This window comes from Myodes glareolus, chromosome 7, assembly GCF_982192425.1.
Source record: "Myodes glareolus chromosome 7, mMyoGla1.1, whole genome shotgun sequence".
In the NCBI taxonomy this organism is placed as follows: domain Eukaryota; kingdom Metazoa; phylum Chordata; class Mammalia; order Rodentia; family Cricetidae; genus Myodes; species Myodes glareolus.
The window spans coordinates 85,993,585-86,008,945 of record NC_142032.1 but is presented as its reverse complement, the minus strand read 5'-3'; positions in this window follow the sequence as shown (position 1 = coordinate 86,008,945).

The following is a 15,361-nucleotide window of genomic DNA, read 5'->3' as shown; positions in this document are numbered from 1 at the left end:
TTGAATCTGCAAAATGGGCATGGGTGCGACTGGGCAGAGGCTCAGTGGGTAAAGTGCCAGCTGTGTAGGCATGAGGACTGGAGTTCATAAGATCGCCAGCGGAAAAGTAAAAACAAAACAGGCACAGTGACGTACCTCTGTGGTCTCATTGTTGGGGAGTTAGAGACAGGCAGATCCCTGAAACTCATTAGCCAACTAGCCTAGCTGAATCAGTGAGCTCCAGGATCAGGGAGAGACCCTGACTCAAAAACAAAAAGAAAAATGCATGAGGAAGACACCAAATGTCAGTCTCTGGTCTCTACACAACAACATTCAAAACACACACACACACACACACACACACACACACACACACACACGGTGGGCCTGGCTGAGTCCTTACTTCTCTGGAAAGATGCCTAGGCAGAGGGAGCACCCTAATAGACTTCAAGTATTACCACAACAGAAGAAGTCTGAGCCCCAGAACCTTCCCACAGTTGAGGATGCAATGCCTATTTCTGAGGATCAGGAGAAGGTTGAGCAGCCGGACTGATTCCTGAATCTGCTCCTTGAGGCTCTGCAGGGCAGGGGCTGAGTTTCAGATAACTTTGCCCTGATGTGACGTGGAAAGTTCTGGATTCGGGAGCTGGGGAAAGGAGCAAGCAATGACTAAAGAATCCTAATAGCAATTCCCTCTGCTATTGCTATTAGGTGCTAGCTCTAAGTACTCCACTTGCTCGAATTCACAGAAACAATGAAACCAAAGGCAATTTCAGAGGAAAGCCTGGGGAAAAGTCTAGTTTGGCTAAATCCTCCCAGGCATGTTTGAAAGACTTTTATTTCTCCAAGGAAACCCAGGACCGATGCTGAGCCGGTCTGTGCATAGAGCAGCATGCTTAGGAGAGGGATCCTGACAAGCAGGAGCTGTAGGAGAATAACTGGTGGGTGTCAGAATAGCTGGGGGTATCCAGAAGAGGAAGGAAATCAAGTCCATCCAACACAAGAGGATTTTGGGGTGCTCATCCACTCTCGAGGTCTGCAAGGAACCAAAGAGACCCTACTAAGTCCTTTCTAGTCACCCAGCAATGCATGCTCTCATGCTTGTGTGCCACAGTCTCTCTAGGTTGCTATTATTTTCCCAGAGTCCCATTCTGCTCGGTGGGGAGTCTGGGGAATGCAATTGGTGCTGTGTGAGCAGTGATGATCCTGGTCAGCAGTCTGTGGCCTCAGTTTCCCTGCTGTAGACCTTGGTCAGTCTGCAGTGTGTGTGTGGGTCAGTTCCCCCGCTGTAATAGGGAAGGGTTGAGTGGAATGGTTTTCTAAGTCAGAAGTCTCCAAGATTGCTGGGTTTCATGTGATCCTGGTTTGCCTTGTCTATAAAAGAGGGTGGCACATGGGGACAGGTGTGTTGCCTCGGAAGTTCCTGTCTCTGGTGAGTCCTGTTTGCCGCAATGAAACTCTCCTGCCTTTATCATCATAACACCAGCAACCACAATGACAGGGGTGTCGAAAGAAAAAAATGCTGTTTGTTTTCAAATGTTCGTCATGCAGTCAGCACCTCATGTGCACTGTGATTCCGTTATCATCCCCAACTCTGGTGTGCATGTGCACGCGCGTGCATGAGGGTGTGTGTGTATGCATGTGTGTGCGGATGTGCGTGTGTCCACTCGAGTCTGTGTGTAGTGGAGATGTTCGTGTGTGGGTGCAGAGTGGATATGGGTGTTGAAGTTGGGTTTCTACCTCTGTCCCTCTCCGTCTTGTCTTTGGACACGGGTCCTTCACAGAATTGCAGCTCGCTGGTTCAGCTGGGCTGGCTGACCAGCAAGCCCCGGGCATCTTCCTGGCTCTGCCGCCCGACTCTGTGATTACAGGCACACTGTGGAGCCAGGCTTTTTACCAGGCACTCAGGAGAAAACTCAGCTTCCTATGTTGTACAACAAGCTATTCCAGCCACGGGCTGAGAGACAAGTTTCTGCAGTTTCAGGCCCCAGTCTACGGATTCTGCCATGACAGCCAGAGCTGGCTATGTACTAGAGAGGCTGGGTAGAAGCGAAGCCCCCAGGCTAGGCCAGGTGAGGCAAGGCTACCCACCTCCCTACCAGGGGATTGCCAAACAAATAAGCAGAAGAGTGGCTAGTGACATCAGAATTTCAGATAAATAACAAATAATTTTTAGTATAAATCTGTTCATGCTATAACTAAGGTACTCTTGGACTAACAAAAGATTCACTGACACCTATTTACTGGTGGTTTTTGTTTGTGGGTTTGTTTTCAAGACAGGGTCTGTGCAGCCTTGGCTGGCCTGGCACTCACTCTGTAGACCAGGCTGGCCTTGAACTTACAGAGATCCACCTGTCTCTGCCTTCTGCGTGCTGGGATTAAAGGTGTGCACCACCATCGCCTGACTTATTTACTGGCATTTTCACTGTGGCACCCCACAGTGCCACAGTGCCACAGCCCAGTAACTGGCCTTATGACAATCTCCATCTGGAGAGTCCATTTAAACCGGGATGAAAAGGGCTGGTCTCCACCACAGGGTTACTGAACGATGACATGACCCGTAATGAAAAGTATTTAGAACTATGCTGATATATAGTAGGGGATTTGTGAGTCTTGCCTCACAGATGTGCTGTTTGGGTGTGCACACATATACACACATATGTGTATTTAGGAGAACGACACATATGACCCACAAGCTAGCCTATCACTTCATCTGTAATCTATTCAGATTTTGGGTGCTCTAGCCTCTTACCTCAGCCTCCCGAATGCTGGGTTTACAGACATGTACCACTGCTCCTGGCATTAGTGGATACTTTAAACAATGCTTGAAAAGGATTTGGTGGAGGTTTCAGATAAGAGCCTCAGGTTCATGGCCACAAGGAGATGCAAGATGCCCCCCAACCTGAGAGCAGTTCCCTGGTGTTAACGTTCCAGTCTACCCTTCGCAATAGGGAAGAATTCAAACTCACTGGCTGTCCCTCATCCCCAGAATGGCATATAGGGAGGTCATACGCCTGAGGTTGATGAGTCTTAGTTCCCGGGGACATCCCACAAAGTCCAGAGAGATGGATATCGCTGGAGTCAGGCTGCCGGGGAAACCAGGAGAGGGACAACTGGATCCGTCCTGCACGTCTGTTTCCAGTGCATCTGTATCTGAAAGTTCTCTGGGAATGGTTGGCATTGCCACGGCTGGAGGGGGAGGCGGGTCCCAGAAATCAGATTTTTAACAAAAATACCATTTTCCTTTTTTCCATGGTGCCAGGTACTGAGCTAAGTTCTTTTTCCACAGCTGGGAGAAAGCGAAAGCGATCATCTTACGACATCCCCCCACCCATCGCCACTTTCTGGCATTCTGGAGCAGGAAGCAGGAGGATTTCTGTCTCAAAAATAAATGACTGAATAACAAAAGTTTAAAGGGAGGGAGGAGAGGAGAGGAGAGGAGAGGAGAGGAGAGGAGAGGAGAGGAGAGGAGAGGAGAGGAGAGAGGGAGGGAGGGAGGGAGGGAGGGAGGGAGGGAAGGAGAGAGGGAGGGAGAGAGGGGAGGAGAGAAGGAGGGAGGAAGGGAGGAAAGAAGGGAGTCAGTTTTCCAGGTTACACAGCATGTAAACTGCAAGGCTGGGATTTAAACTTTAAGGGACTTGGGATGCTCCCTCGTTAGGCTATCAGGAGGGCCATCTTAGCCCCCCAGCACCCCACCCCCCTCAGTATTCCTGCAGCCCAGGCAAGCTGGCCTCACTAGTGGATCCTCAAGTCTGGAAGTGACCTCCACCAACCTGTCCATGTCCCTGGCCCCTGTGCTCACCTGAGTGGATACTGATGTCGGTGTGTGGAAAGGCCCGTGCAGACAGGAGGGCCAGGATGGCCACAGTACCGGATGACTCTTCTAAGTTCAGCAGCTCCAGCAGCTCTGGCCCATGGAGCAGACCCCAGCCCCTCCCCCTCTTGACTCTCTCTCCACTCCTCTGCATCACTGAACACAATGCTCAATGACATTTAAGAACAAAACAGAGCTCTAGCCCCCTGGGAGCCCCTGGGCCACCTGGGTTCCCAGCTCTGAATCACGCCACCCTTTTTCTGAGCCTCAGTTTCTGCCTCTGTCAGACGGGATCATGAAGTGGCCTGTGTTCCAGCCTGTCCACCAATCACCTCTGTCCTCTCGGGTGAAAACCTCTCAAAAGGTGAAAATACAAGTTGAGATTGATTACACCCCATCCATGGAGGTGATCTGTGTGGTCCACATAATGTCTTAAGATAAATATAAAAGCAGAGCTGGTTCAGGACATGTCGCCAAGCCTGCTGACCCGAGACTTGCATGGACGCACATGATGGAAGAGAGATCTGACTCCTGTAAGTTTTCCTGACTTCCAAGCAGCACACTTCAGACACACACACACACACACACACACACACACACACACCACATTGATACATTGATGTCAGGATACAAAAATCTGGAGGCTTTTGGCTAAGGGACAATTTCTGTCTCCTGCTGCAAATCTGAAAACTGGATGAGACTCGGTTCCCATTTCTGCAGCAGAATCGCTACCCAGAGGTGAGGATGGCACTCATATCAGGAGGACTCTACAAACCCAGGTCTACCGAGGTCTTGTCCACTAGTCTGATGTTGAGGTCACCAAGGTCTCTCCAGCTGCTTGCAGGGTTGAAGGAGGCATCTGTGGAAGGGTTACACAATGTCACAGTGGTCATCCTTTGAGCCCAGCTCTACTGTGGGGTTTGTTCATTCTCCAGTGTCTTAAAGCCCTTTGGTGTGTCTATCAGGATGTCACTGCATGTAGGGTTCCTGTTCCTTTCATTATACATATGTGTGTGTGTTTGTGTGGCCTGGGCAGGTGGAAGCCTGAGGTAGGTGTCAAATGTCTTCTTAAATGATGCTTCACTGACTTTACTTTTAGAGACAGGGTCTCTCTCTGAACCAGGAGCTCATCGATGCTGCTAGACTGGCTGGCCAATGAGCTTTGAGGATTCTTCTTCCTTCAACTCTGGGATTACTGATATGTGTGGCTGAACATCTTTCTACATGGGTGTGGAGATTCAACTTCAAGTACTTTACCAACAGAGTCAAGTCCCCAGCCGCAGAACCCCTCTTTGTGAAAACAAAAATTGTTCTCGCTTCTAACCTGTGTGTTCTCAGGCAGGTCACTTTTCCTCCATCTCATTAATAATAAATGGTATGTATCTCCAAGAGATGAAATGAAATCCAATCCTTTGCTTACACTATTTTTTAATCTTGGAATTTTTACAGCCTTGGCCTGAAATTCATGACCCTTCTGTGTCAGGCTCCCCAGAGCAGGGATGACAGGTACATGCCACCACAACCAGGTATTTATTCTGTTTAGCATGGATGCTGGCCTGGAGAAGATGCTCACCATTATTGAGCTGGATCTCACAAGAGACTTACCCTGGCACCAGCTGCACCCTCTCCGTTTTGTATGCCCCTTATCCTTCCCCAAAGTGCTCTGCTGGATTCTCTGACACTTCACGTAACTGGCACTCGTGAGTAAGATGGGAATATGTCAGCTTGGTTTCCTAGTCACTCACTTTCCCTCTGGAACCCCCACTGCTAAGCCTGTGAGGAACAACTTAGCTCTCACCCACACAGCATGCTTTGCCCCACTGGTATTAGCACTGAAGTCTGCCAAGGCATGATTCAGCATTCAGGCTCAACTCAGTCCCAACTCCAGCTTACAGCAAGTCTGGGGTATACCAGTTGTCTCACGACCATTGTATTAGGGTAACTGCCAAAGCATGTATACTTATTCAGAAGTGGTGAACATTTAGTGCATGTTTATAAGAGTGCTGACATTACTGTGAATATAAATGTTAATGTGGACTGGGTAGTGGTGACATGCGCCTCCCAGCACTCGGGAGGCAGAGGTAGGTGGATCTCTGTGAGTTTAAGGCCAGCCTGGTTTACAGATCGAGTTTCAGGACTGGCTCCAAAGCTACAGAGAAACTTTATCTTGAACAACAACAACAATGTTAATGTGTGAATATCAGTCTGCATTACTGACTTGACTGGATTTGGAACCACTTAGAAGACACATTTCTAAGTGTGTCTGTGTATTTCCAGAGAAATTTACCCGAAGAGGAATGAACCATCCTGAATGTGGGTATACCATCTGAAGAACTGGAATCCCAGACTGAAAAGAAGAGGAGGAAGCCAGAATGGAGTCAGTATTTATCTCTCTTTGCTTCCTGTTTGTGGATTCGATATGACCGGTTGCCCCACTTACCTTCTCTCCCAGATGGTGCTGTTCTCTCCTCCATGTGTTCCTTGGTATCATGGACTATACCCTCAAAACTGTGAACCCAAACAAACCCTTCCTTGCTTGAGTGTCTGCTGTGTCGGGTGTTTTGCCACAGCAATGAGCAAAGGTAGCTATAATAACTTGCCGTACTAGTCTCTCTGCTCCAAACACCCCTAACCTGACATTAGTGAAGGGACAAGAAAAAAATAAAGTAGTCATTTCCCCTTCAATGCTGCTATCTGTGAGTAGAAATAGAGAGGCCTCTGCTGCTCTGTTATTTGGGGATACCAGGAACCCAAACACAACTGCCTCAATCCGTGTTTGATGCTATAACAAAATACTTGGCACTGGATGATTTACAATGAAAAGAGATGATTTGTTTTCAGTTTCAAAGTTGTAAAATTCAACATTGGGGTATCTGCATCTTCTTGCTGCAGCATCACAGGTGGAAGGGAGGAAGAGAAGGAAAGGGAGGTGGGAGAGGAGGAGGCAGAAGAGGAGACAAATTCCTGAGATAAACACCTTAATTCACACTTTATGAGACCAAAACACTTCACAATGATAAAATTCAATATGAATTTTGGTGGAGACAAACATTCCAATCACAGCAATGCCCTTCTGAGTATGAATTTCTAGATGGGAGCTGGAGAATAGTCCGAAAGAGGTCTCTGGACATTCTTGTGGATGGAGGATGGATGGTAGGTAGACAGCTTAGAGATGATAGATTGATAGATGGATGGATAGATAGATAGATAGACAGACAGACAGACAGACAGACAGATAGATAGATAGATAGATAGATAGATAGAGGATGATAGATTGGTGACATATAGATAGATGATAGATAAATAACTTATAGATGATAGAGATATATGGTAGATGACAGAAGACAGACAGACAGACAGACAGACAGATAGATAGATAGATAGATAATAGACAGAAAATTTTAGACAGATAGATTTTGCTGAATCCACACCTATAGTCATCTGTCCTGCAATGTGGTGACTGAGTGTTGTTGTCCATCAGTCCTGTCCCCTCTCTGAATGTGTTCGTTGCTCAATTGCAGGTGTGGCCTGTGGAAGTGTATCAGAATTGCAGAGTCTCAGGCCATGCCAGGAGCTACTGAGTCAGAAATCACTCTTAGTTTGCTGTTTCCCAGTAGCTTGTGTGCTCATTAAAGTTTACAGAATAGTGCTCTAGACAGGGCTACAAAACTTTTCTGTAAAGAAAGTACATTTTTAGACTTTGTAGGCTTTGCTAATCTATCACTGTTCAGCTCTAGCAGAGAGCCAGGAATAGGCCTGAATGTGTTTCAATAAAGCTTTATTTATAAAGACAGCCAATGGGTTAGGCCAACTTCTGATCTAAGTCTCAAGTTTACAGACAAAAAAATAGTAAATGATTTTTTTCACAAGTATTATGTTTGCTGTCAATTGGAGATTATAAAGATCTATTTGTAGTACTCTGTGTGTGGATGCATGTATATATTTTATAGTTTCTTAACATGGCAGTTGCTGAATGATACTCCGTCCTCCCTCCTCTATACATGTGTTTATTGGAGGCTGAACAAGTCAGTTAAGATCTGTTTAGAACATCTACCATTTATCATCTACCTATCTATCCATCTATCTACCTACCTATTTACTGTATGTCTCTCTCATATTTTTTTAGCTTTTAAAATGTTATTTATGAGGCTGGATAGATGATTCAGAGGTTAAGAGCATTTGATATGAAATCATGAGGAGGAGAATTTGGACCCTAGCACCCAGGTAACATGTTGGACGTCTTGAATATTCTGGTAACTGCAGCTTCAAAGGAGGTAGTGACAGAAAGATTTATGGGGCTTCCTGATTTCCAGTTTGAACAAGGAAACAGGATCTTCAGTTTCAGGAGACCCTATCTCAAAGGGATAGGTGGAGAGAGATATGGAAGATGACACCTGGTGTCCTCTTTCTGTCTCTGTTCATAGAGATACCTGCACACACACACACACACACACACACACACACACACACACACACACACGTATACACAGTCAACAGACATTTAAAAAGATTGCTTATTTAATAGTTAAAATCTTCTGTCCCCAACCATTATAAAAGAGGAGTCAATGCTCATACATTTTGTGAACTACGAGGTCGACGTTTTCATGCCCTGGACTTGCTGCTGAGTGATTAGATACCAATTAGTACATCTTTCTAAGCCTCAGCTTTCTTGACTACAAAATGTGAGCAGTCTGATACTTCTCCCAAACAAGTACTTAGAAAATTCTTGACACGTGAGAAGCACCCACAATCCGGAACTTTAAATAATCCTGGATAAGATGACCTAAAGTTGGGAACGAAAGGAGCTGGTGTGGTCTGGATGTGGCTTGAATGTCCCCCAAAGGTCCCGATGATGAATCAGAGTGGCAGTATTGGAAAGCGCTTGATCTTTAAGAGGTTGGTTCAAACAGGAGGTCACTGGGGGCATCATCCTTGGAAGAGGTTAAGGCCATTCACATGTGAACTCACAAGAATTATGCAGCAAGCCAGCACCTGCCCTCTGCCTCTGCTTCCTGGTTACAACACTCTTACCACCAAGGTGTGTTTCCATCCACTGCCCTTGACAGATGTCAAAACCATGGCCCAATTTGATCTTTCATACTTTCCCTGCCTTAGGTACTTTGTTCCAGTGATAAAACCCTAACACACTCTCTGAAAGTTAGCCACTTTGAACCTTGAAGGCATTGCATTTCAACATTTTCTTCTAGGTATAAACTACCAACCCCTCTGGAGTCATTTCTACCTGGAATTTCTGGACATAATTGCAGGTGGACGTTTCTATCCCTCCTGATCCCACAGTCATTCAGTCCCAAATAAACACACAGAGATTTATATTAATTATAAACTGGTTGGCCTGTTGTTCAGGCTTATTACTAACTAACTCTTACAACTTAAACTAACCTATAATTCTTATCTATGTTCAGCCATGTGGCTTGGTACCTTTTCTCAGTAAGGCATTCTCACCTTGCTTCTTCTATGTCTGGCTGGTGACTGTGTCTCTGTCTTTTTTCGTCTCAGAATTCTCTTAGTCTGGTCACCCCACCTATACTTTTTGCCTGGCTACTGGCCAATCAACATTTTATTAAACTAATATGAGTGACAGATCTTTACAGTGTACAAGAGAGCATTATCCCACAACATTTCTAATGAAGGGCAGTTATCTCACTGGACGTGGACAACGGGATACCCAGAAAGCAAAGGGATACTTCTTTCTTGAAGTTCTTGGTTTGTTAGGAGAAAAATGCCAGTGTCTCAAATGGTAGGCTGGTCTTGGTGTCTTAGATGGGACTGTTCTTCCAGTAAAGGCAGGGCGGAGGTCAGTAGTTTGTGTCAAGTCTGGGGGTATGGTTGAAATCCCAAGATGTTCTGGAGTTGATCTGAGCTCAGAGCTGCAGCTGAGGAGGAAGAAGGGAATGCCTTCTCTTCCAAGAGATGAGAATATTCCAGGGGCCCTGGGGGAAGTGGGAGCAGCTTTTAAACTCCTCACTGCTCCTCCCCACCCACCTTTATTCCTTTAACTTGGGTCCCCACACCACACTGAGTGGTGAAGTGTGGTCCAGGCATCTCTTTCCCACCTCCTACCTGAGGAGGAGGAGGATGCTAATTAAAACAATGGATAGTCCAAAGCAGGGCACCTTGGGCTTCGGTTTCTATAGAAACTCAGTCCTCCTTTCACCTTTCAACACATTCCTCTGTCTCCTGACAGACTCTATTCCTGGAGATGTGGATGGCTCTGATCTGAGCTGCCAATGTTCCTTCTCGTGCCCAGCAAAAGCTGTCTGATGCACACCAGGTAATAATAGCCACCGAGTGCTGTGCCAAGACTCAAGTGAGAACTTAGCCGATTCCAGCGTGTCCTTACATCTATCCTTTGGGGTTGTCACTGATTGTCAGACAAAACAGATCAGTGGGGCAGCTGGCCCATGCCTACTCTGGATTACAGATGTCTGAGGGGTGCTGGTTCAAAGACACCCAGAGATACTGAAAAGAACAGATACTCAAGTGTCTCCCATAAGATGGTGCAGTGTTTACATAGAACTAACCTAACCTTAACCCTACCATGTTACAAAGGGCATGCCCTCTGAAGATTGCATCATCTTCGACTGCTTACAATACCCAGTGCTCTGGCCATGCCATGCAGCTACAGCTATTGCATAGCATCATATGGGGAATGATAATGAGAAAAGAAATATGTGTGCATCTAATACAGATTGTGGTGGTTTGAATCAGGATGACCTCCATAGGCTCATATATTTGAAAACTTAGTCACCAAGCAGTGGTACTATTTGAAAGGATTAGAAGGATTTAGAGGTGTGACCTTGGTGGAGGAAGTGTGACGCTGCAGGTGGGCTTTGAAGCTTCAAAAGCCTGTGCCAAGCCCAGAGTCTTTCTCTGTACCTATGGATCAAGATATAGTTCTCAGCTACTGCTCCTTGCTGCCATGCTTCCTGCCATGATAATGGGCTAAACCTCTGAGAGGTAAGCAAATCCCCAATTAAATGCTTTCTTTCATGATAGTTGCCTTGACTGTGGTGTCACTTCACAGCAGTAGAACGGTGACTAAGACACAGATGTAAATTGAGAAGAATATTATATTTAATTATTTACTTTGCGCCTTGGAGTGCAGGTGCATGTGTGATATCACACTCATGTGGACGCTGGGCAGCTTCTGGGAGTTGGTTCCTTCCCTCCACCTTGTTTTCTGAGGCAGGGTCGCTCTTGTTTCTGCCACTGTACTTTGTACTCCAGGCTAGATGGCCTGGGAGCTCCCAGCAGATTATTTTAAGAGTCCTGGAATTGTAGAATTGTAGATAGGCACCACCACATCTGGTTCTTTCTTCTTCTTCTTCTTCTTCTTCTTCTTCTTCTTCTTCTTCTTCTTCTTCTTCTTCTTCTTCTTCCTCTTCCTCTTCCTCTTCCTCTTCCTCCTCCTCCTCCTCCTCCTCCTCCTCCTCCTCCTCCTCCTCCTCCTCTTCTTCTTCTTCTTCTTCTTCTTCTTCTTCTTTTTTCCTTTTGAGACAGGGTTTCTCTGTAGCTTTGGAATCTGTCCTGGAACTAGCTCTTGTAGACCAGGCTGGCCTTGAACTCACAAAGATTTGCCTATCTCTGCTTCCCGAGTGCTGGAATTAAGAGTGTGTGCCACCACCACCTGGCCAGGGGTTCAAACTTGGGCTATCGTCAGCCTTATCTGGTAAGTGCCCCTTGGCTGGCCTTCCAGCATCACTATTGATTCATTAAACTTGACAACAGCATTGCCACCACTGTAGGTTCCTGTGGGAAGAAGTCTGGTACTTCACACTGTTAGTCCTCTTGCTTTTATCTCCTGTCTACAGTCCAGCTGGGCTCCTCAGTGGCTACAGTGGGTGAGGCTGTGCATGTACACAGCTCACCCCATCAAGCTCATGCATGCCTCTCACTGCCCAAAGGTTTCTCTGCTGCTGCAGGAGCTTACCCTAACAGCACAGCACAGTCCCGGAGTATAAAACACTAAACACTCTCAGGAACAAGCCAAGTTGTTCTGTGAATCTGCTGTTGAGGGACCCTATCTAAGCCAGCAGGAAGACAGAAGCTTGGAGGAGTTGCCTGGTTCTGACTGTGGGCCCAGGATTTGGGCTATGGTTTCTTTGGTTCTAGAGCCCATGAGCCCGATCATTGTCTACTGTATCTCTGGCCAATATGCCCGTTATCTACTTGACTCTCATGTTTGTCTTTTTTGCTTTTGTTCTCTTCTGTTCAGCCCCAGGAAGGAAAGTGTTTTGTAGAAAAGGAAAACATCACCTCTACTATATTCTCTCCTGAGAACTCTGCCAACCCAGCCTTCCTGCCACAATCCTGTGACTGCTATAGAATGTCAGGAACAGCGACACCACCAACACCCGTCACAGATTCCGCCATCCCTGTAGTGGTGGTTAGTTGTCAACTTGACAGAATCTAGAATCACCTGGAAGATGGCCTATTGGGCATACCTGTGGGCTATGATCTTGATTACACTGATGTGGGAAACCCACTTAAATGTGGCCTGGACCATTCCCTGGGTAGGACATCTTGGACTGTATAGAGAGTGAGCTGAACATTGGCGTGTGTGCATTGCCCCCTGCTTTTTAAACTGTGGATGTGACTGATGTAATTAACTCCCTCAAGCTCCCGCTGTCTAGACATCTCCACCACCGCTGTTCCTTAACCACACGACAAAACGAATCCCAAAACAAAACAAAACAAAAAAACCGACCTCTTCTCCATTACATTGTTTTTATCTGGGTGTTTGATCACAGCAACAGAAGAGAAACTCAGACAAATACTTTTTCTTTTTCTTTTTTCTTTTTGGTCTGTGTAGTATTTACTTGAGCCAAGCCTGAGCAGGGCATGGCTGATGAAAAGCTAAGCCATGACTCTGGTCTGGGACAAATGGGAAGTTCTAGGTTGAACACCTGACTATCGTATTCTGGCTAAATCAGGTGCACAGTGCACACACTCCATATTCCCGTGCGGCATTACGAGCGACACTTGATGTCCAGAGTGTTGCTCCCACATCTAAAAGGCAGAGGGATCATAACAGATCCTGTTTCAAAAGGTTGCTGTGAGGATCAGACAGCACCTGGATTTATCACGGTGTGCAGCAGGCAGTAAGGAGTAGTTTTGAGTACTATAGTTAGATACAAGCAGAAGTTTCCTGCTGTTGGGAGGACAGAAGGAGATGTTAGTTCGCCCTTGGAAAAATCAGGAAGTCGAATCCTAAGATAGGTATGTAGAATACAAGTTGTTGCCTGGCAAGCACAGGGCCATGGGTTCAATACAAAGGGTGAGTTAGGGACTATCAGTGGTCACCAAGATGCTTATTAAGCAGGGGAGAGGCTATCCAAGAGATGAAGTGAGAAATAAAGCCCGATAGAGCTCACCTGAGCCCCAAGAGCCAGCTATGTCTAAAGCGGTAACATCTGTCACTGACAACCGAAGGCGGCTAACATAAACACCATTTCCTTTTCATGTGGCTTCTTCGCCTCTTGGTCCTTTAATTGGTACGTTCGTTTCACTCATTCTTCTTCCCTGGACCATACCCCGTACCAATGAGGTTCAACACGGCCTTGTGCAGTCTGACTGCCCCACTGTGTGGGCTGTGTTTTCCAAAGGTGGCTGCACTGCACACCACACACCTTAAAAGCTTTCCATATACTCTAACCGCTTCTTTATTGATATTCCCCCACCTTCCCCCCCCCCTTAAGCAGAGCATGTTTGCAATTATTCAAACCAAGGCATTCAAACCATGGTCAGCCTGGGTTGTCGGCTGTTTGAGATCTATAATCTCCTGGGATAGGGCATGCCAAGGATAGATTACCTTGATTAGATTCACTGAGGTGAGAAGTCATGCCCTCAGGGAGTGACACCATTCCCTGAATTTAGGTCCCAGACCTCATAAAATGGCGAAAGCTAGCAGGGCACTAGCGTGTATTCATGCTCTCTGCTCCCCAGCTGTTGAAGCAATGTGGGAAGCACATGATACAGAAGTTCCTAAAGAAAAGCATGGAGTGTGTGTGTGTGTGGGGGGGGGGGGTGAGATGGAAACCACGCTTTTTGTTTTCGCTTTTTTGAGGCGGGGGGTTTTCCTGTGTAGTCTTACCTGTCTTGGAACTCGTTCTTTTAGAATAGGTTGACCTTGAACTCAGAGATCTGCCTGCCTTTGTTTCCTGAGTGTTGTGCACCACCACCACCCAGCAAACACGTCCTTCTTATGCCCTGCCCTCAGAAGTCATGGAAAATCATTTCTGCCATTCTCCCTCTATAATGTTATCTTTCCCATTGTTGTGTTAAAATACTCTGACAAGTGTCTTAGGGGAGGAATGACTTATTTTATCTCATGGTTTCCAGAGGATCTTATCTCTGATGGCTTGGCTCAGCCCTTGGGTAGAACGCTACAGTGGCAGAAGTGTGTGGTGCCATTAGCTTGGGACCAAGCATTCAACACTTTGGAAACATTTCATATTCAAACTATCACATCCGCTACCATGCTGTGAGGAAGCCCAAGCTAGCCCCTCATGGAGGCAGCCTGTGCCAAGGCCTCCAAGGAAAGGGAACAAGTCCTCATCTGATGTGGGATTCCCCACTGTATGCTATGAATTTGTTTTATTGCCATTAGTTAATAAAGAAGCTGCTTTCAGCCAATGCCTTAATAGAATATAGCCAGGCTGAAAAAGATATATAGAGAGTAGACAGAGTCAGAGAGACGCCATGTAGCCACCAGAGGAGAAAGACACCTGTGCGCAGGTACCATTAAACCATGGTCCTCATGGTAAAATATAAAATACTAGAAATGTGTTATTTAAGATATAAGAGCTAGCTATCAATATGCTTAAGATGATTGGCCGAGCAGTGATGTAATTAATACAGCTTCTATGTGAAATGAACGAGTAGTCTCTGACTACACTCAGCTGTCAGCCAGCCCCAAGCACCAAACACAGGAGGAAAAAGTCTTTAGAGGGTTCCATGTCCTAGCCCTTAAGTATTCCAGCTTAGGTCCTAGGTACAGTGAGCTGAGCCATCTCTGCTGGGTCCAAGCTAGAATTTTACCAAATAAAAATCTGTTACCAAGATAGACATCGCTGCTCTGAGTAGCTGGGAGTGTGTGTGTGTGTCGGAGGTGTTTCTGTGTGTATGCTAGTTATGTAGGCATGTAGAGGTCAGAGGTCAACAGTGAGTATCGTACTTGTCACTTCTATATTATGTTTTGAAATAGTCTCCCACTGGATTAAGAATTCACTGACTGACTAGACTGGCTGACCAGTGGGCTCCACGGATTCACTTGATACACACACACACACACACACACACACACACACACACACACACACACACACACAGTAGTACAGTAGCCTCCTCCCAGACTGAAACATCCCATCCTGCTGGGAAGTTTGTCCTGAAACAGACCAGATTCCCTAGGCCCCTCTCAGCCAGCCAAAGTGCACAGAAGCCTCTAAGACAGACCAGCTGTCTGGAAGGAGCAGAAGCCAGTGCAGCTGCATGCAGGCTGTGCAGTGTGCTCCAAGTTGCCAGCTTGTGTGAGCTGTCACCCATGCT